Source organism: Oryx dammah, unplaced genomic scaffold (genome assembly GCF_014754425.2).
Source record: "Oryx dammah isolate SB20612 unplaced genomic scaffold, SCBI_Odam_1.1 HiC_scaffold_18, whole genome shotgun sequence".
Classification (NCBI taxonomy): Eukaryota; Metazoa; Chordata; class Mammalia; order Artiodactyla; family Bovidae; genus Oryx; species Oryx dammah.
The window spans coordinates 30,593,794-30,617,725 of record NW_024070202.1 but is presented as its reverse complement, the minus strand read 5'-3'; positions in this window follow the sequence as shown (position 1 = coordinate 30,617,725).

Here is a 23,932-nt window from a genome sequence, read left to right as displayed (position 1 = left end):
CTGTCACCAATGTTTTTAACCTTGAGAATAGAGAGGCAAGGATGAGGATGTTAAAGCACATGAGGTTGCCTAGAACTCAGTTTTAAGAACTTGGGCAAGTCAACTGATTTCTCTATTTCTCAGAGTCTGTATCTGCAAACTAGCAGCAATAATGTTGCCTGCTTAATGAGATTATTTTAATGCTCAAATGGTCTAAAGCTTTTTGAGTAAAATGTTTACATAGAGTAAATGCTAGAAAAAGATTAGTTATTATCATTAATGTAAGAAAACAAAATTATGCATTAGTAAATATTTGAGGATTCTTATCATCATTATATGTGTGATTTTGTATGGCTTTTTCATTCATCTTATGTAATTTTCATGTTATTGTCCCTTCCTGTTCTCAAAGGTATAAAAAGGAACACATTAGAATCCTAAGGAACTGACCTAAAGTATTGACTCAACAATAAAGTATTTGCTTCCAGAGGAGGTTAAGGCAGGGGAAAGGTGTTCAAAAGTCATCTTTCAATTGAAAAGAGCACCATTCAAAATCCTTTAGATATAGTATATACTACAATTTAGCATCCTGCCATACCTAACCCCCACCATATCCCTAATTTTTAGGCAGCATTACTGAGTACAAGCATTTCAATCCTTGTAATACTACTTCCTAGTTATGTGACTGGTATGGATTGAATTGCATGTCCTCAAAAGAGATATGTTGAAGTCCTAACCCTCAGTTCCTCAAAGTATGACCTAATTTGGAACTTTGTTCATTACAGATGTAGTTAGTTCAGTGAAGTCATAGTGCAGTAGCTGGGCTACCAATCCAAAATGACTACTGTTCCTATTAGAAGACAGCCATGTGAAGACCCAGAGATACACAGGGAGAAGGCTATGTGGTAGTATTGGGTTGAAAGAAGGAATGAAGTGATGCATCTAAAAACTGAGGAACCCTGGGGTTACCAGGAGCTAGGAAGACCAAGAAGAATTCATTTATAGGCTTCAGATGAAGCATGGCTCTCCTGACACCTTGATTTCAGACTTTCAACCTCAAGAACTGTGTGACAATACATTTCTTACCACCACTAAGCTTGTGGTACTTTTGTACAGCAACTCTAGGAAACTGATATAGTGATCTTTTTTAAAACTAATTTTATTTATTTACTTATTTATTCTTGGCTGTGGTGGGTCTTCATTGCTGCATTGACTTTTCTCTCGCTGCGGCAAGCAGGGGCTATTCTCTAGTCCACAGTGTGAGGCTTCTCACTGTGGTGGCTTCTCTTGTTGCGGGGCATGGGTTCTAGAGCACAGGCTCCACAGTTGTTGTGCACTGGCTTAACTGTTCCATGGAATATGGGATCTTCCCAGACAGGGGACTGAACCCACGTCTACTACCTTAGCAGGTGGATTCTTTACCACTGAGTCACCAGGCAAGTCCTAATACAGCGATCTTGATCAATTTAGTTACTTCTCTGTGCCTCAGTTTTCTAACCTTTAAAATAGGAATAACTAGTCTACCTACCTCTTAGGGTTGAAGTAACCCATGCAAACACTCAAATACAACACATTCGTTATTTTTCTAAAACTGGGTGTTTAGTGGTTCTTGGCCTGCAAAAAAAAAAAAAAAAATCAACATGAAGGTGCAAATATACTTTTGAGTACAAGTTTGATACCCAGACTTAAAAGCTGGTGAAAAACAATATTCATGATAATAATACAGTAAAATTCTGTGACCATGTGAATTACAATATTATGCAGCTGATGACTGGCTTTCATTCTCTGCCCAGCTTGCTTTTGCAAATTGGGTTTGATAAGCAGGCAACTCCATCTTGGGAAATGGCAGGAAAAGGAGACCAAAGCCCTCCAACACTGTTGTTTTTTTTTTGTCCAATCTCCCTAATAATACAAATGAGCCAGGCACCAGTCATTGGGGGGATTCTTGGAATGATGCTTGAATCCTGGAAGTCCCAGGCAGTCAGAGAAGCCAGAATTGTTCTGATTGATATTAAAGCCAGATTAGACAACTGCCACCTGGTTAATGGCACAAAATTATAACTGAGACCAGGACACTGCTGACTCATGCTGCTGAACTACAACTCTGATCTGGCTATGTGGGCAGGCTTGCCACTTATTCCCTTGAAATAATGCAACTCTGAATTTTATACAACTTGAACATTTGGACTCCTCTTGCCATTTACTATATAGCAAAATGCATCAGTTTATTAAAAGCCTTGAATAGATATTTGCAGTGTATCAGTCACTTTATCAAATGGGTATTTGGAAATATCTCGTGTGAGTCATTTAGTTGATAGGTTTCTATTTTGAAACAGAAACCAATTATGCAGCTTAGAGATGTGAATATACCTGTGCATGTGCAGCTCTTTAAATATCAACAGATATGCACACTGCACTCAAAATGAGAAAGATTGACACAGGACATTTTTTCCCTCCAAGGAAAATGGAATGCAAATAAATGGTCCATTAACACACAGATTAGCATTTCCGATTCATGCACTGTTTCACTCTGAGATATATGATAGATTTCCTTCTCCTCCCCCAACTTACCTGGATGGTTGAACATAACATGGACCTAGGCTTAAAGGGAGATGTTTGACTTGGAATTTAATTCTTAAGGGGCAAATTAGTCAGATTATACGTTTCTAAAATAAGACAAATTAAGAGTGACTTGGATCTCCAGCCACGTGGCAGAATTAGGGGAGGAATAAATAAGTGACCAGGCTATTCTAGTTTCTAGAAGCAGAGACCATAAATGATTAGGTGAAGATCATCCAACAAGGCCTCTATCCTCCTCCTAATGCTACCAGATTCCTTTTATTTTCAGTTCAGTCGCACAGTCGTGTCTGACTCTTTGCGACCCCAAGAATCGCAGCACGCCAGGCCTCCCTGTCTATCACCAACTCCCGGAGTTCACTCAAACTCACATCCATCAAGTCAGTGATGCCATCCAGCCATCTCATCCTCTGTCATCCCCTTCTTCTCCTGCCCCCAATCCCTCCCAGCATCAGAGTCTTTTCCAATGAGTCAACTCTTCGCATGAGGTGGCCAAAGTACTGGAGCTTCAGCTTTAGCATCATTCCTTCCAAAGAAATCCCAGGGCTGATCTCCTTCAGAATGGACTGGTTGGATCTCCTTGCAGTCCAAGGGACTCTCAAGAGTCTTCTCCAACACCACAGTTGAAAAGCATCAATTCTTCAGTGCTCAGCTTTCTTCACAGTCCATTATTTTCTAGAGGTGTAGAAATTCTAGGCAATTAGCACACATTTAAGAGCTCTAATTTTAGCAATGTGCTTGGTATTAGAATCCTGAAACTTAGAGTCTATTGTCAAATGGTTGACAAATGGAAAGAATCAGCAAAGTAAAGCACTAACAACTGAAAACATCTGTATTTGAGTGAGGACTTGGAATCTCTTTGAGAGCATTCCTCAGAGAAGGTTCAAATTATTGAACTTCACACTGTCACGGGAGAAGGCAATGGCAGCCCACTCCAGTCAGTACTCTTGCCTGGAAAATCCCATGGATGGAGGAGCCTGGTAGGCTGCAGTCTATGGGGTCGCTAAGAGCCAGACACGACTGAGCGACTTCACTTTGTTTTCACTTTCATGCATTGGAGAAGGAAATGGCACCCCACTCCAGTGTTCTTGCCTGGAGAATCCCAGGGGTGGGGGAGCCTGGTGGGCTGCCGTCTATGGGGTCACACAGAGTCGGACACGACTGAAGTGACTTAGCAGCAGCAGCAGCAGCACACTGTCACATTCTACTAACACATAAAGTGAAGTGAAGTCACTCAGTTGTGTCTGACTCTTTGCGACACCATGGACTACCAGGCTCCTCTGTACATGGGATTTTCCAGGCAATAGTACTGGAGTGGATTGCCATTTCCTTCTCTAGGGGATCTTCCTGACCCAGGGATCGAACCCGGGTCTCCCGCATGGTAGACAGACGCTTTACCATCTGAGCCACCAGGGAAAAGCCATGTGGAAATTACACTTCACAAGGAAGGCTTGACCCTTCCTTTTGATACATTATGAGCAAAAGCACATTTTCTTAAGATTTAAGAAGACACAAGTGAGAGAGCACAAGGCTGAGCCTTCATTGGTCTGCTGCTTCTCGCCTGCTACACCACAATCCTGAATGTCTAGAGAGGCATTGAAAAGGAATGGTATCTTGACATACCACTTTAACTTTTTACTTATCTTTATATTACAGTGAATCATCATTGTACTATCAGAGAAAGACAATGGTATATACTTTTAATTGGCAGAACATCTCCACATATATATTTCCAAGAGCATATATTGCTTTTCACAAAGTCCACAGCCAAAAACATTCTAGCTGACATTGTGGTCTTTACAAAAAGGGAACATCTGGTCATGTGTATACAATGTGGGAAGCATCTTAGTTCAGATATTCTGAAGGTTCATGATTTGAAAAAAACAATATGAAGCTGAACTATATGAAATTACAAGTTCCTATGTCTGACCTAAAAAATGGTTAGGTATGTGAGTCAATCTAATACTGTTCAAAGGTTGAAGTAGAGAAGGGAAGGGAGGAGTTCACTTGCTGATTCTATTTTCTTTCCCCTTCTCTTTAATAACATGAAAGCAAAGTGAATAAAATGTTCCATTTGGTTCAGAACCAAATTATTGATTCTAATCATGAAGGTATTTATTCTCTTACAACAATTTAAAATTTTGATAAACTTTATTCTGTTTTAGATGCATTTCTAATCTCTTTGTTGTTCAGTCTCTTGGTCATATCAGACTCTTTGCGACCCCATAGACTGTAGCATGTCAGATTCCCTGTCCTTCACTATCTCTCAGAGTTTGCTCAGACTCATGTCCATTGAGTCAATGATGCCATCCAACGATCTCATCATGTGTAACCCTCTTCTCCTCCTGCTCTCAATATTTCCCAGCATCAGAGTCTTTTCCAGTGAGTCGGCTCTTTGCATCATGTGGCCAAAGTATTAGAGCTTCAGCTTCAACATCAGCCCTTCAAATAAATATCAGGGTTGATTTCTTTTAGAATTGACTGGTTTGATCTCCTTACGGTCCAAAGGAATCTCAAGAGTCTTCTCCAATACCACAGTTCAAAAGCACCAATTCTTCAGTACTCCAACTCTCACATCTGTACATGGTCCAGCTCTCACATCTGTACATGACTACTGGAAAAACCATAGCTCTGACTACACAGATCTGCATCAGCAAAATGATGTTTCTGCTTTTTATTATGCTATCTAGGTTTGTCACAGCTTTTCTTCCAAGGAGCAAGTGTCTTTTAATTTCATGGTTGCAGTCACCATCTGCAGTGATTTTGCAGCCCAAGAAAATAAAGTGTCACTCTTTCCATTTTTTCCATCTATTTGCCATGAAGTGATGGGACCAGATGTCATGGTCTTAGTCTTTTAAACGTTGAGTTTTAAGCCAGGTTTCTCACTCTCCTCTTTCATCTTCATCAAGAGGTTCTTCAGTTCCTCTTCACTTTCTGCCATAAGGGTAGTTATCATCTGAATATCCGAGGTTATTGATATTTCTCCCAGCAATCTTGATTCCAGCTTGAGCTTCATCCAGCCCATTTTAGATGCATTTCTAATTTCTACCTAAACCTAATTTGTAATACTGGACTTTTCAGTCTTACAATTGGTCATCTTTTCTTGTTTTAGAGGCTTTTAACTTCTCAGTGAAGGTACACCAAATAGGTTTGAAAAAAATTTTTTTTCTACATCCATCTACATATTAAACTATTTAAATCAATCATCGATTTAAAAAGAAAGAAAACCCAGATAATTTGTGCACTTTTTTCCTCTATGTAGCCCCTCTGGTTATATTAATATAATATTAATTATATATAACATTATATTATATATAATATTATATTACTTAATTAAATGCTATTGCTTTAATTATTAATATTAATAAATATTTATTATATAATATTAATATAATATTATTAATATTACTATATTAAAATATATGTTTTTCTCAACTCTTTTAACTCAGCAAATGCCCCATGGATCAGCTGTGAATAAGGCGTCATTAACATGCTAAAGCAATTACAAAGCTCTTCCTGGAGGTGACACCCACATTCATAATAAAAAATGATATCTGATCTGCTATTTAAAGGACTCCTGTTAAGGATACATTCCTGGACTAAAAATTAAATTACATGTAATCTTTTAGTAAGCTACATTCTTTCCAAAGGCTGTTTCCAATAAAAAGCATTTGATTTACTAAAGCCATGTAAGACCTATTTTCTGATAGCTAAAATTAGGATTTTGAAGGAAGCTAGTGGAAGCAAACAGAAGAGAAAAAGGTGAAGAAATTTCAGGTACCCTATGGAAAATTGTTCCACTGGTTACAATCTATCACATTTTTTTCTTTCATTTTTTCCTTTTCTTTTAAAAAGCAACTGAATTCAGAATCAGCAATTCTTTAATATTATTGCTTTGAACTAATGTCCATTTGTCTCTTCTTGTCAAAATGGAGATCCTGTTTATGGAAATACTTACTTTGGAATTTTCAGCTGGAGCATTAGAAAAACTAAACAGGTATTTTAAAACTGGGTTTGATATCTTTAATTTCCACATAAGTTTTAGAAATTGTTCACTACTGAGGGATGGATGGAGGTTTGTAACACTGTATAGGAGGCAGTGGTGACCAAAACCATCCTAAAGAAAAAGAAATGCAAGAAGGCAAAATGACTATCTGAGGAGGAGCTACAAATAGCTGAGACAAGAAGAGAAGCAAAAGTCAAAGGAGAAAGGGAAAAATATACCCAACATAAAGCAGAGTTCCAGAGAATAGCAAGGAGACATAAGAAAACCTTACTAAGTGAGCAATGCAAAGAAATAGAGGAAAACAATAGAATAGGAACTACTAGAGTTCTCTTTGAGAATACTGCAGATATCAAGGAAACATTTCAGGCAAAGAAGGACACAATAAAGGACAGAAATGGTACAGACGTAACACTAGCAGAAGAGATTAAGAAGAGGTGGCAAGAAAACAGAAGAACTAAAGAAAAAAGGGCTAAATGACCCATATAACCACAATGGTATGATCACTCACCTAGAGCCAGACATCCTGGAGTATGATGTCAAGTGGGTCTTAGGAAACATTACTATGAACATTAGTAAATGTCCATTAGCTAGTTATTATTAACTAATGGAGGTGATAGAATTCCAGCTGAGCTATTTAAAATCCTAAAAGTTGGAAAAATAGGAAAAGGAGTACATCAAAGCTGTATATTGTCACCCTGCTTGTTTAACTTATATGCAGAATCCATCATGAGAAACACTGGGCTGGAAGAAGCACAAGCTGGAATCAAGCTTGCCGGGAGAAACATCAATAACCTCAGATATGCAGATGACACCACCCTATGGCAGAAAGTGAAGAAGAACTAAAGAGCCTCTTGATGAAAGTGAAAGAGGAGAGTGAAAAAGTTGGCTTAAAGCTCAACATTCAGAAAACTTAAGATCATGGCATCCAGTCCCATTGCTTCATGGGAAATAGATGGGAAAACAGTGGAAACAGTGTCAGACTTTATTTTTGGGGGGCTTCAAAATCACTGCAGATGGTGACTGCAGGCATGAAATTAAAAGACACTTACTCCTTGGAAGGCAAGTTATGACCAACCTAGACAGCATATTAAAAAGCAGAGACATTACTTTATCAACAAAGATCCATCTAGTCAAGGCTATGGTTTTTCCAGTAGTGATATATGGATGTGAGAGTTGGACTAAAAAGAAAGCTGAGTGCCGAAGAATTGATGCTTTTGAACTGTGATCTTGGAGAAGACTCTTGAGAGCCCCTTGGACTGCAAGGAGATCCAACCAATCCATCCTAAAGGAGATCAGTCCTGGGTGTTCATTGGAAGGACTGACGTTGAAGCTGAAACTCCAATACTTTGTCCACCTGATGCGAAGAGCTGACTAATTGGAAAAGACTCTGATGCTTGGAAAGATTGAGGGCAGGAGGAGAGGGGGATGACAGAGGATGAGATGGTTGGATGGCATCACCAACTCAATGGACATGGGTTTGGGTAGACTCCGACAGTTGGTGATGGACAGGGAGGCCGGACATGCTGCGGTTCATGGGGTCACAAAGAATCACGACTGAGCAACTGAACTGAACTGATGGCTACCAATGGAATGTGTGCTTAAGTGTTCTTGTGTTTTAATTTTTTTAATTTATAATACAGTTAATATAAATAGATATAACCCACTTTGAAGTCCTCAATAATTTTTTAAGAATGTGAAGGGTTCCTGAGACCAAAAAAGAACTTGGCTCTTTTCCTTTGTCATATTTATCCCTTTTAAATAGTGTGCATAGCCCTTTACCATTAGATGTTCTTCTAAACTCATTTACTTATGGCTTTTCCTTAGATTGTTAGCACCATGAGAGCAATGATATTCCCATCCTATTTACTGTTATATTTTATAGTTTCACATAGGGCCTAGTATATAATAATTGTTCAATAAATGTTTGTTAAATTAATTAATAGGTGAATGAATAAGGGACAAGAAAAAAAAATAAAGATAAAAGGAACTCCAAAGGTGTATGATAATCTTAAATGTTGTTTATCGTCAAATAGAAATTTAAATTATTGAAAAGATTTGAGTTATTAATTAAGATTTAAATGATAATAAACTGTGCTGATAAGAATATAATGAGGCTAGGTTCTCATGCCTGCTGATAGGAGTGTCTATTGTTCACTGTTTTTTGAAAGTAATGTGATCCTTAAAAACACATCTATCCTTTTTACAGTCTGTTTAATAAATGGTGCTGGGAAAACTGGAAAGATATCTGGAAAAGAATGAAACTAGAACACTTCCTAGCACCATACACAAAAATAAACTCCAAATGGATTAAAGACTTAAATGTAAGGCCAGAAACTATAAAGCTCTTAGAGGAAAACACAGGCAGTACACTCTTTGACATCAAGTCACAGCAAGATCCTCTTTTACCCACCTCCTAGAGCAATGGAAATAAAAACAAAAATAATGGAATAGAAATAAAAACAAAAATAAATGGGAACTAATTAAACTTAAAAGCTTTTGCACAGCAAAGGTAACAATAAACTAGATTAAAAGACAACCCTCAGAATGGGAGAAAATAATTGCAAATGAAACAACTGACAAAGGATCAATCTCCAAAACATATAAGCAGTTCATACAGCTCAATATCAGAAAAACAAACAGTCTGATGAAAAAATGGGCAGAAGGGCTAAACAGACATTTCTCCAAAGAAGATATACAGGTGGCCCATCAACACATGAAAACATGAAATCAAAACTAGAGTGAGACATCACCTCACACCAGTCAGAATGGCCATCATCAAAAAATCCACAAACAATAAATGCTGGGGAGGATGTGGAGAAAAGGAAACTCTCTTGCACTGTTTGTGGAAATGTAAATTGATACAGCCACTATGGAGACCAGTATGGAGATTCCTTAAAAAACTAATAAAACTATCACATGACCCAGCCATCCCTGAGAAAACTGAAAAAGATACAAATATCTCAAAGTTCATAGCAGCGCTATTTACAATAGCTAGGACATGGAAGCAACCTAGATGTCCACTGACAGATGAATGGATAAAGAAGTTGTACATACCTAGAGGAAAAGGACAGATTCTTTGAAATGTTCAACCTCCCAAGACTGAACCAGGAAGAAACAGAAATTATGAACAAGGCAATTACAAACATTGAAATCTAAACTGTGATCAAAAATCTCCAAAAATACAAAAGCCCAGGGCCAGATGGCTTCACAGGAGAATTCTATCAAACATTTAGAGAAGAGCTAAGGCCTATTTTCTGAAACTCTTCCAAAAAATTGCAGAGGAAGGAACACTTCAAACTACTCTATGAGGCCACAATCACTCCAATAACAAAACCAGGCAAAGACAACACAAAAAAGAAAATTACAGGCCAATATCATTGAGGAAAATAGATGCAAAAATCCTCAACACAATTCTAGCAAACAGAATTCAACAACACATTAAAAAGCTCCTACATCATGATCAAGTTGGGTTTATTCCAGAGATGCAAGGATTCTTCAATATATGCAATCAATCAATCTAATCCACCATATTAACAAATTGAAAGATAAAAGCCATATGATCATTGCAATAGATGCAGAAAAAGCCTTCAAAAAATTCAGTACCCATTTATGATAAAAGTGCTTCAAAAAATGGGTACAGAAGAAAACCACCTCAACAGAGTAAAGGTCATATATGATAAGCCCATAGCAAACATTATTTTCAATGGCAAAAACTAAAAGCATTCCCTCTAAGATCAGGTACAAGACAAGGGTGTCCACTCTCACCACTATTATTCAACATAGTTTTGGAAGTCCTAGCTATGGCAATTAAAGAAGAAAAAGAAATAAAAGGAATCCAGAGCAGAAAAGAAGTAAAACTCACTGTTTGCAGATGACATGATACTATACAGAGAATCCAAAAGAAACTATCAGAAAATTACTAGAGGTAATCAGTGAATTCATCAAAGTTGCAGAATACAAGGTTAATACACAGAAATACTTGCATTCCTATATACTAAGAATGAAAAATCAGAAAGAGAAATTAAGAAATAAATCCCATTCACCACTGCAACAAAAAGAATAAAATATGTAGGAATAAACCCACCTATGGTGACAAAGAACTGTAGATGGAAAATCATAAGACAATGATGAAAGAAATCAAAGACAACATAAACAGATGGAGAGATATTCCATGTTCCTGGGTAGGAAGAACCAATGTGAAAATGACTATACTACCAAATGCAATCTATAGATTCAATGCGATCCCTAGCAAATTACCAATGGCATTTTTCACAGAACTAGAACAAAAAATTTCACAATTCATATGGAAATACAAAAGACCAAGTAGACTGAATATAATACAAAAGACTGAATAGCCAAAGCAGTCTTGAGAAAGAAGAGTGGAGCTGGAGGAATCAACCATCCTGACTTCAGATTATACTACAAAGCTACAATTATCAAGACGGTATGGTACTGGCATAAAAACAGAAACAGAAATATAGACCAATGGAACAAGATAAGAGAACCCAGAGAAAAACTCATGTACCTACAGGTACCTTATTTTTTATAAGGGAGGCAAGAATATACAATGGGCAAAGATAGCCTCTTCAATAATTAGTGCTGAGAAAACTGGACAGCTACCATGCAAAAGAATGAAATTAGAATATTTTCTAATGCCATAAACAAAGATAAACTCAAAATGGATTAAAGACCTAAATGTAAGACCAGAAACTATTAAACTCTTAGAGGAAAACATAGGCAGAACACTCAATGACATAAATCAAAGCAAGATCCCCTATGACCCACCTCCCAGAGTAATGGAAATGAAAAAGATAAACAAACAAATGGACCTAATTAAACCTAAAATCTTTTGCACAATGAAAGAAATTATAAGCAAGGTGAAAAGACAACCCTCAGAATGAGAGAAAATAACAGGAAATGAAACAACTGACAAAGAATTAATCTCCAAAATAAATAAGCAGCTCATACAACTCAGTACCAGAAACCCAATCAAAAAGTGGGAAAAAGATCTAAACAGCCATTTCTCCAAAGAAGACATGCAGATGGCTAACAAACACATGAAAACATGCTCAAAAATGCTCATTATTAAAGAAATGCAGATCAAAACTACAATGAGATATCACCTCACACTGGTCAGAATGGCCATCATCAAAAAAGTCTATAAGCAATAAATGCTGGAGAGGGTGTGGAGAAAAGGGGACCCTCCTGCATTGCTGGTGGGAATGTAAATTGATACAGCCACTATGGAAGATGGTATGGAGATTCCTTAAAAAATTAGGAATAAAAGCACCATATGACTCAGCAATCCCACTCCTTGGCATATACCCTGAGGAAACCAAAATTGAAAAAGATACATGTACCCCAGTGTTCACTGCAGCACTATTTACAATAGCTAGAACATGGAAGCCGAAGAAGGGCAATGGCACCCCACTCCAGTACTCTTGCCTGGAAAATCCCATGGACAGAGGAGCCTGGTAGGCTGCAGTCCATGAGGTCACTGAGGGTCGGACAAGACTGAGTGACTTCACTTTCACTTTTCACTTTCATGCACTGGAGAAGGAAATGGCAACTCACTCCAGTGTTCTTGCCTGGAGAATCCCAGGGATGGGGGAGTGTGGTGGCCTGCCGTCTCTGGGGTCGCAAAGAGTCGGACACGACTGAAGCGACTTAGCAGCAGCAGCAGCAGCAGAACATGGAAGCAACCTAGGTGTCCCTCAACAGATGAATGGATAAAGAAGCTGTGATACATATATGCAATGGAATATTACTCAGGCATAAAAAGGAATGCATTTGAGTCAGTTCTAATGAAGTGGATGAACCTAGACCCTATTATACAGAGTGAAGTATAAAAATCATATACTGATGCATAGATATGGAATCTAGAAAGATGTTTCTGATGAATCCATTTTCAGGGCAGCAATGGAGACAGACATAGAGAACAGATCTATGGACATGAGAGGAGGAGAGGAGGGAGAGGGTGAGATGTATGGAGAGAGTAACACGGAAACTTACAATACCATATGTAAAGTAGATAGCCAATGGGAATTTGCTGTATGACTCAGGGAACTCAAACAGGGGCTCTGGGACAATCTAGAAGGGTGGGATGGGGAGGGAGGTTCAGGTGGGAGGAGATATGGGTATACCTGTGACTGATTCTTATTGATGTTTTGACAGAAAACAGCAAAATTCTATAAAATAATTATCTTTCAATTTAAAAAAAGTGGCAAAAAAGTAAATTTTAAAAGTTGTACATATATACAATGGAATATTAGTCATAAAAGGAATGCATTTGAGTCAGTTCTAGTGAGGTGGATGAACCTAGAGCCTATTATACAGAGTGAAGGAAGTCAGAAAGAGGCAAACAAATATTGTACATTAACACGTATAAGGAATCTAGAAAAACTGATGAACCTATTTGCAGGGAAGGAATTGTGATTCAGATATCGAGCATGGACTTGTGGATACAGTGGGGAAGGAGAGAGTGAGACAAATGGAAAGTAGCATCAACATATATACACTACCATGTGTAAAAACAAGTAACTAGTTAAGAAGGTGCTATACAGCACAGGGAGCCCAGCCTGGTGCTCTGTGATGGCCTAGAAGGGTAGGATGGGGGGAGGACAGGGAGGTTCCAGAGGGAGGTGATACATGTTTAATTATGGCTGATTTGTGTTGTTGTACAGCAGAAACCAATACAATACTGTAAATCAACTTCCCTCCAATTAAAAATAAACGTAAAAAAAAGCACCTACCCTTTTAGAAGCAATAATTACATTTTTGGTGATTTTTTTAAAGGAAATAAAATACAAAATGTATTATTTACAGTAGTAAAAAACTGTAAGAAACTAAATGTTCAAAACTGCTTGGTTACATCAGTTATACCCATATGAAGTATTTTGCAGCCACTGAAAACAACACTTGTAAATCATATTTAATAGTATGGAGACAGCATTATATTTATAATTTTAATGGAAAAAGCATCATTAAAATGTAAAAACACTGATCTCAACTATTAAAAACATGTATTAAAAAATACTGGCACAAAACACATCAAAATTATAATAATGGTTATCACTAGGTGGTAGGATTACAGGTTACTTTTATTTTCTTTATATTTAACAAGTTTTTTCTTACAGTAAGCCTTATTATAGTAATAAAGTTATTTTAGATTACAGTATAAATGCTAACAATTTAATAGATAAAATGTTTCATATGTATTTCTATTATTAAACCATCATAGAGAAAAACAGAAGAGGCAAAATAGTATACAAATCAGAAAAAAGGATCATGGGCAAATCTGTTTGTCTGACCTCTGGGCTGGGTGATTTACCAGCAGGGCATTTAAACTCCAAATCTCAATATCTTTACCTATAAAATGAAGTAATAATAGTACCAACCGCAGAGAGTGGCTGCCAGGATTCAATTTGCTATTAATAAATATTCATATGTCTTAGTCCAGTATTTGGCACCTGGTAATGCTTATCTAAACAGTAGTCATTATTATTGTTATTATTATAGTATTTAACTGCTTTTTCTTCATCTAGATATATTTCAGAAAAGAAATCTAAGATCTTTTGGCTCAAAGGTTGCTCAACCAATCAATATATACCTACAAGGTCACAAAGGGCTGTTTTTCATAGCTCGAGAATTCCCATGTACCTTGAGAAAATAAATCAAAGATAAAAGGAAAAACTCAGAACACAAGTCTATGTGGAAACTGGTAAAAGCTGATAAACAAACACCAATGGGGTGTCATTAGCCTTTAAACTTTAAGTCTTAGAGGTGGCTATAAAAGGTAGGCTCAGTGAGAGAATGCTCTGGCAGTCAGAGACCCCAGCTCCACGTGGGGCAGTTGGCAACTAGGGGAGAGTTCTCTCACTGCCCTGCCTAGGACACAGTGACAATTCTTTCTTTGTGTTCTGCATAAGCTCCTGTCTTCTCTGGGGCCAAATGCTGGGGAGGCCCAAGTCAGCAACTTGGGTGCCAGCTTTGACACCTTTCCCTCCCTCTTCCACAATATTCAATTTACCTCTAAACCCTGCTATTTGACTCCCTAAACATCTCTCTCTAATCTGTTCACTTCTTTCTGTCTTCATTGTCACTACCCTAAAATCACAGTCTCCTCTACTGTTTGCTTTTTATCTAGCCCCTCTTCAAGCTATTCTTGCTACTGCAACAAGGGTCTTTGAAGAAATCAGCCCCATTATATTTCTTCTGGGGTAAAAGTCTGTCAGTGGTTTTTCATTGCTACTGCTCTTTGGATAAAGAGCACCAGTTTACCTTGGTACCCTCCCTAATTCTAGTATCCAAACACCTTAATTACTGAATTATGTTCAGATCCTTGAAAGCAACTAGCTCTCAGTTCTACATTTGTCTTCCTGAAACACTGTCCAGACTCAAACTCTATCTTCTTTCGTCTCTTTACTTGTATGCTATAGACTGAATGTTTGTGTCCACCACCTCTTGTCCCCCACCCCTACAAATTCATCTGAAAGCCTCAATATCCAATGTGACTGTATATGAAGATAGGACTTTTAGGAGGTAATTAAGGTTAAATGAAGTCATAAGAATGGGACTCTTATCTGATAGGATTAGTATTTTTATAAGAGACATCAGAGGGCTCCCCTGCTCCCCTTTCTCTTTCTCTATCCACCTCCACCTCCATGTGGGGACACAGCAGAAAGCTACCATCTACCAGCCAGGAAGAAAGCCCTCGTTTGACACTAAATTGGCTGGCACTTTGATCTTGGGCTTCCCAGCAGTCAGAAGTATGAGAAACAAATTTCTGTTCCCTGAGCGACTCAGTCTATGGTATTCTGTTATGACAGCTGGAGCTGACTGATACAGCACACCCTGAATACCACCACTTACTTCTTTCATCTCAACTTTCAAAATACCTCAACTGAGGCAACTTTTCTGCAGGAAGACTTCCCTAAGTGACCCATCTGGAAATGGTACCCAGTTATGCTCTCAGAGCATCACGTGTTACCATGATTCTCTCATACAGTATTATCACATCATGTTTTACACGTGGATTCCCCACTGGACCAGACACCATGAAGCCAAAGAACCCAACACTGTGCAGACTCAGGATCTTGCACGTCTGATGCAATCATGTCTCTGTGGATATTTTATTATATTGATTTGACTGTTTAAAAGGGTAGGCTATTTTCACTCCACTCTATCCTAGCCACGAAATATTTGTATAGAAAATTTTGAAAATATACTGAAGGAATGACCAAAATAATAACAACTTTAAGGGAAGTAAGCTGATTTACAAGATTTACAAGCCTTCTATATAATCATAAATATTTATGAGACTAAAACCAAATAAAGGAATTGTAAAAGGATTTCTAAGTCCTTTCTAAGTCCTTCATAAATCCTCTATAAGTCACTGCCAATTAGCACATATGTAACCTTAAAAAAACTTAACTTCCTTGCCTTTTAGAACTATAGAGAACATTGAACAACAACAACAACAACAAAAACACACAGATAAAAGTTCTTAGACTAACCTTCAGTACTTAATACTTGATAAATGTTACCTCTTTTAAACTTTTTAAATTAGTAAAACAGGTTCAAGAAGAGTCAAACTCTTGGTTCTATTGCTCAATGGGCCTCAGATTAAGGGCTGGGACTAGACTGTTTTATGCATTGTTAAGAATTATTGATTTCCATGGGCTCTCCTTCTGAAGTTGCCATCTCTGACCCATAATATTTTATTTTATTTATACGCCACTGTGTTCCAGAAAGGACTTCCAGGAGCTTACAGATGAACATAAAATACAAGCAATATGAGTTAAAGGCAGAATAAAGAGGAGAGACAAACAAGAATGAGGACTGAGCATGTTAAGGCTTGAGATGAAATACTAAATCAAAAGAAGCCAGAATGAAAACGTTATTTTAATTTCTCTTTCATTCTCTCACTCCTTTCTTCTTTCTTCCTCAAGATGATTTAAATGCTATTTTAACTATTTTAAAAACCTAGATTATTTAAGTTATTATCACATAAAATAATTCTATACTTGCATATCAAAACTGATTTTCCATGTTTTTGTGTGTGAAGCTATATTTCAATATGCAAATAAACAGACTACATATTAACTAAGGGAGATGAAAGAGCTTAGTAGTGACTAAGCCCCTATGACCTGCTGGATCTCAGTCCAAGCTTTCACTCAAGTTGTTTTTTGATGCCACAGCCCTATGGAGTAAACATCCATTTTACAGATGAGCCACAGAGAAGTGCAGTGATTTGCTCAAGTAAGAACTCAAGCCTATGTCTGTTTCAGAGGCTTGAACTACTATCATCACATCAGGGGCAGAACTTCAAAAGATGAGACAAACCTTTGCCCACAGACATAATAGTTCTAAAAGGTCCTTGTGAACACTCAGCTTTTTGGTTTCATTTTCCTACTGAAATTTTTTTTGGTAAGGGATGTATGTCATTACTTGGTTTTGTGTACATAATCTGCCATACTGGTAGTAGTAGGGAAATTTAGGGGTGGTTAGAAAAAAAGTCTTGGCAGCTATGCAGGGCAACAAGAGTCAGTCAGAAGGTTCCAGGTCATCTCACCCAAGTGTAAAACCGACAAAGAACTATGTGTCAGAGAAGCAAATGGATGTTAAGATTCTGGAGTAAGTATGGCAGAAATAAAAGCTTATGGCAGAGTCAGAGAAGATCTTTGGAAATGTCCTTGGAGCCAAGGGGGAAACGAAGATGCTAAAGCCTTTACAATCATTTTATTCACATTTGAATGCGAGGAAATGACTGAAACTTGAAGTACAAAAACTTCTTCCTCCCATAGGCAACTGAGACTCAAAAAGCACACGGGTAAAATTTAAAATTGAGATACCTCTTTTGAAATGACAAGTCATTTCTTGTCATCCTATCACTGTCAGTAAATTGCCATTAATTTATTATTACACAGGAATTGTGTGATTTAGCTTGTGATATATCAGGTCTAACAATATTAACTATGATTAGTTTAGCTCTTTGAATAGTCTGTGAATGGTGTGATCAGATCTTTCCTTTTCTGACCATGTCGCACAGCTTGTAGGACCCTAGTTCCCTAACAAGGGATCAAACCCATGTCTCCTGCAAGGGAAGCACGGAGTCCTAAGCAATGTGCTACCAAGGAATTCCCTTTTTCATGACTGTAACTTTTCATAACTGCACAGGATTGTCTTAAGTGTACTGTTCCTCTTCTGCTCCATTATTCTGAAAACTTTTAAAGCATTCTTTAAGTTTAAAGTAGAAAAAAATTGAACATCCACCACATTTTTTTTAACTACAATTCTCTGGGGTTTAAGGTAAGGCAGGAGTCGACAAATTACAGCCAAATCCAGCTGGCTGCCTGCTTTTGAAAATGAAAATGTGCTGGGCCACAGCCTCGGTCTCGTTTGTCTGTGTATTGCCTATGGCTGCTCTTGTGCTGCACTGGCACTGCTGAGCGACTGTGACAGGGTCCACCTGGTCCACAAAACCCAAACTATTTACTATCTGGTCATTTGCAGAAAAAGACAAATCCTAGCAGTAGGGAGGAAGAGATTTTACTTCTTACATTCACATGTCAAAAGCAAAACAAAACTAACAATATGTCATGAGGGTGGTACCTTCTTTCCTGTGTGATGAAGTGATATTTTCTTTACTGTGTTCTGTAAATTTTCTCTAAAAACACATTTTTAATTAAAAAATATTTTAAAAGATTTGACTCAAGTGGTATTTCACCTGTCAAGCCTTCTGTTAGGCCTGCTTCCTCTATGCTTCCACAGAAGTGTTAGATTTTTCTATATTAGTAGTGAGAGAGTCAATTACTAGGTAGGTTGATAAGAAGTCCAGGGTCCCCAAGGAGGAGAAAGGGTCCAGAGCCCTTGAGAAGGAGAAAGGGGTCTGGGGCTCTCAAGGAGAAAAGGACAAACATTTTTTTCTATATTGCTTTGTCTTAGTCAACATAACAATGTGTCTTGCAGGAGGATATGTTTCTCCTTAAGAAGAATCCTCTGACTAATCTTGATATCATAAGACATATATTGTGGGAGTGACTCTGGTAAGACCTTTCTATTGTTAGTTCTAATCTTGTTAATTTAAGATGTATGTTGTGGGAGTGGGTCTGGTAAAAGTATATAAGGCCTTGATAAGACTAGCAAGTGGGGACACTCTCCATCCCCCTTCTGATGTCTGTGTCAGAAGCTTTCTCTGTCCCTTTTCTTACTTTAATAAAACTCTGCTACACAAAAGCTCTTGAGTGACCAAGCCTGGTCCCTGGTCCCAAAGCTAAATCTTCAGAGATCACAAATCTAACACCATTCACCATAAGCTATCAGTAGTTACCATCCTGCACAGCAATTCTTTTTTTCTTCTTTTCTCTGAAACAAGCCCATGAACTTCATAATGACCAAGAGATCCACCTAAGTCTTTTTTTAGGGCCTCACTCAGAAAACAATGACATTATAGAATGATGAGAGAAAATACTTCCTTACCTTTACAGCTTATAGAGTACAGTAGTCCCTCCTTAACTGTGTTTTCACTTTCTGGGGTTTCAGTTCTGCAGTCAACTGAGCTCTGAAAACATTAAATGGAAAATTCCAGAAATAAGCAATTCAAATGTTTTAAATTGTGTGCTCTTCTAAGTAGCATTATAAAATCTTATGCCATCCCACTCAGGACATGAATCTTCCCTTTGTCTAGCTTATCCTGCCCATTGATCACTTTGTTAGCCGGTATGATTATCAGATCCACCGTGGAGACATAGCAGTGCTTGTATTCAAGTCATGATACTGAAAATGTAAAATGGGATGATTTGTATATGTGCACATTGTGAAAGGATTCCCTCACTGAGTTATCACATCTGTTACTTCACATATTTACTTATTTTGAGGAAGTATAATTTGATTGTCTGTAGTAACACTGAAGATAACTGTTGGATCAAGAAGTAATAAATAAGGACAACAAAATGCAAGAAATAGGGAAAGGGGAGAGGACAGAAGAAATACACTGATGTTCTTTGAAGACCACGTGTCAAGAGAAGCATCTGGCTAAAAGAACAGTAAACAAAACCAACTATATTTCAACAGTAAGGGCAGTGGCTATAGTACTAGCAATATTGTTATTTCACAGAGTTTAAGTAGCCATCTGAATGTAAGATGCTCCTCTATTTTATGGAACACTAAGAGAGAAAAATATTTCCAATTAAGCTATGATATGCCATTGATTGGGGCTTCCTGGTAGCTCAGATGGTAAAGAATTCGCCTATCATGCAGGAGACCCAGGTTGAAGCCCTGGGTGGGGAAGATCCCCTGGGGAAGGGAATGGTAACCCATTTCAGTATTCCTGCCTGGAGAATTCCATGGACAGAGTAGCCTGGTAGTCTAGAGTCCGTGGGGTTGCAAAGAGTCAGGCGTGACTGAGCAACTACCACACATGCACGCACCATTGATTAGTAGGCGCATCCTAATTTCAGAGTTGCTAAAATTGGAAAACTGTGCTAGAACTGGTGTAATGAAGTTAACCACCTCCTCCTCCAGGCCCTGGCCCACCGCCAGCAGCTACCATCTCAGTTGCCTACTGGCTTTCACAACTGTCCCGGGAGGTTCAATCCTAGTAACAATGTCTGTTTTATAGAAGAAGAAACCGAGTCTCGCAGTAGCTAAGTTATTTTCTCAAGATCACAGCACTCATCTAGGATACGGAGTCCATGACCACTGTGTCCATGTCATAGAAATCTATCTAGATAGGGGCTTTCCATTAATTTTTTTTTCTTTTTTTAATTTAATTTAATTTAATTTTTTTTAAGGTTTAAATTTATTTATTTTTTATTTTACTTTACAATTCTGCATTGGTTTTGCCATACATTGACATGAATCCACCAAGGGTGTACATGAAAAATTTATTTAAAGGTAAGTTTTCTTCATAAGACCTGTTTTAAAAACATTATCATAAAATTTTTGTCATACCAAAAATTAACAATTATCCATTTACATAATTTGATATTCAATCAAATGCCAAGTCCTTGATTTAAAACATTCTTTAAAATAACAATCTGAGATACAATTCACATATTATAAAATTCATCCTTTGAAGTGCACGATCCAATGCTTCTTTTTAAAGTATATTCATAAAACTGTACAACCATCACTACTATGTAATTTCAGTACCTTTTTATCATCCCTAAAAGGCACGTGCCATTCCTATTAGCAGTCACTTTCCATTTACCCACAAACTCCCCAGTCCTAGGCATATATTAACATATAGTTTTCATTTTTAAGGATATCCTTATTCTGGACATTTCATATAAGTGACATCATATAATGTCTGGCTTTTAAAAAAATTATATGTTCATTTATTTTTGGCTGTGCTGGGTCTTCATCGTTGTGCAGGTTTTTCTCTGTTGTGGTGATACAGGGGTTACTCTCTAGTTGCAGTGCACGGGCTTCTCACTGGGGTGACTTCCTGTGTTTCAGAGCACAGGCCCAATAGCTGTGGTGCGCAGACTTAGTTGCTACAGGGCATATGGGATCTTCCTGGTTCAGAGATTAAACATGTGTCTCTTGCATTGGTAGGCAGATTCTTTACCAATGAGTCATTGGGGAAGCCCCGATATCTGGCTTTTTATCTGTTTTCTTTCACTTAGCGTGTTTTCAAGGTTCATTCACAGGTTAGCAGGTATCAGTACTTCATTCCTTTTTGTGGTTGAATATTATTCCACTGTATGGATATATTACGTTTGATTTATCCATTCATCAGTTGATAGACATCTGAGTGGTTTCTACTTTGGGGCTATTATGAATAATGCTGAATAATGAACATATGTTACGAATGTTTGTGTGAGTTTTACATGGCTATATGTTCTCAATTCTTCTGGGCTAATGCATAGGCATGGGATTGCTGGGTCATATAGTAACACTATGTTTAACTTTTTGAGGAAATGTCAGACTGTTTTTATATAGTGTACTATCGTACATTCTCAGCTGCAGTGTGTAAGGGCTCCAGTTTTCCCACATCTTCACCACAACTTGTTACTGTTTTCTTTTTTATTACAGCCATCCTAGTGGGCATGGAGCAGTCCCAGTGTGGCTCCATTAACTTTTTTAAAGTATCAGTTTCTAAGTATCATTTCAATATTATATACCAATTATGTACATATATTAATATACACATATATAAATAAATAATTGATCATTATGATCACAATCTCTGAAAATTTGGCAAACAGTCCTTGAAGCTATTTATGTGTTCATTCACTTCTATTAAATTCCCAGGGCTCAATTTGTTGTACTTTTAACAATACTCTTGTGGAGTAAGTTGGTAGGGAAATCATCTCCCAGAGCTATAAGCTGAGAAAGGCTGTCAGCCAAAAATAAATCATCCTTTTCACAGTCCAGTGCTTTATTACCAGGTCACTCTGCCCATGGATAAGGAATGGGAAAAATGAGTGACACAGAAAAGCCTCACAGATTGTACACTCCATTAGAATATCTAAATTTAAAGCAGAACCTGCACCTACAATATGTCTTTTTATGATTTGTCCCATTCGCTTTTAAAGCCAGGAAAGTGACAATAAAAAGACTTTGTATCATGTAAAATGACATGTTTTATTTTTCACATTCGTTCCCCAAAGAGGTAGCATTACAAAGAAATAGCATCTCTCTGAAAGCCAAAGTACTTCCATCACTTATGAACTCTTCCTGGCAGTGGCAGAAAAGCAAATATTTAAGTTCTCAAAAATCAAGACACAGTTAACTTTTAACACAGTCTTGATATAAATTGTATATGTACATGTGTCTATAGATCTGCTTTATATTAGACATCTCAGCCTTAAGAAATCACTGTGTGACTGTCAATCAGAATAAGACTGTAATGTTTATATGAGTTATTTTCCATGAAACAATGAACTGAGGCAAAAGAGAACAAAATATCACCTCCCAAAAACCCAAACTGATTGAACCAAGCACCCACACTTCAGTCTTTCAAACATCTCTCTGATACCTACTCTAAGAAGAAAGAAAGACAATAAAAGATCTCTTAGAGATATTTTCACTGAAAGAATGGAGTCTTAAACAGTGGACCACTAGGGAAGTCCCTTAAACATCTTTTAAGTTTTTAAATTGCAACCTTTAAATATCCATTTTATCAAGAAGATATTCTGTATATTTAATTTTTTATCCAAATCAATCTGTTGTTATTTTTATATACTGGTTGAATATCTACTTAAGAGTACCTACCATAGGTAAGGCAGCAGGCAATGCTATCCTTATTTGTCTAGCTAGTATCAGTAGTGAGAATTTCCTTGCTTTTTAGAGACCTGACCAGATAATTGCATCACTCAATCCCTCACTAACTTCAAATCTTTTTTGAGAGGCCACTTCGTAGTTGAGGAACACCTTATTTAAAACTGAAAACCTCCCTCCCGTACTTCCAGCTCCAACTATTCTCCTCTATTTTTCTTCAAAATATTGATTACCTTCTCATCTTATTTAGTCGTTTATTTACTATTTGCTTTCCCTATTATGATGTTTTCTCCACTTTCTTCAATTTCAGTCTGAATTTCACAATAAAGAGTTCATGATTTGAGCCACAGTCAGCTCCAGGTCTTGTTTTTGTTGACTGTATAGAGCTTCTCCATCTTTGGCTGCAAAGAATATAATCAATATATTTTCGGTGTCGACTATCTGGTGATGTCCATGTGTAGAGTCTTCTCTCGTGTTGTTGGAAGAGGGTGTTTGCTATGACCAGTGCGTTCTCTTGGCAAAGCTCTATTAGCCTTTGCCCTGCTTCATTCCGTACTTCCGTACTCCAAGGCCAAATCTGCCTGTTACTCTAGGTGTTTCTTGACTTCCTAGTTTTGCATTCCAGTCCCCTATAATGAAAAGGACATCTTTTTAGGGTGTTAGTTGTAGAAGATCTTGTAGGTCTTCACAGAACTGTTCAATTTCACCTTCTTCAGTGTTACTGGTCAGGGCATAGACTTGGATTACTGTGATATTAAAAGGTTTGCCTTGGAAACGAACAGAGATCATTCTGTCATTTTTGAGATTGCATTCAAGTACTGCATTTCAGACTCTTCTGTTGACTATGATGGCTACTCCATTTCTTAAGTGAGAAACAGTTTTAAGGGACTAGATCTGATAGACAGAGTGCCTGATGAACTATGGACAGAGGTTCATGACACTGTACAGGAGACAGGAATCAAGACCACTCCCAAGAAAAAGAAATGTAAAAAAAGCAAAATGGCCATCTGAGGAGGCCTTACAAATACTTGTGAAAAGAAGGAGAGCGAAAAGCGAAAGAGAAAAGGAAAGATATACCTGTTTGAATGCATATTCAATGAGTTCCAAAGAACAGCAACAAGAGATAAGAAAGCCTTCCTCAGTGAT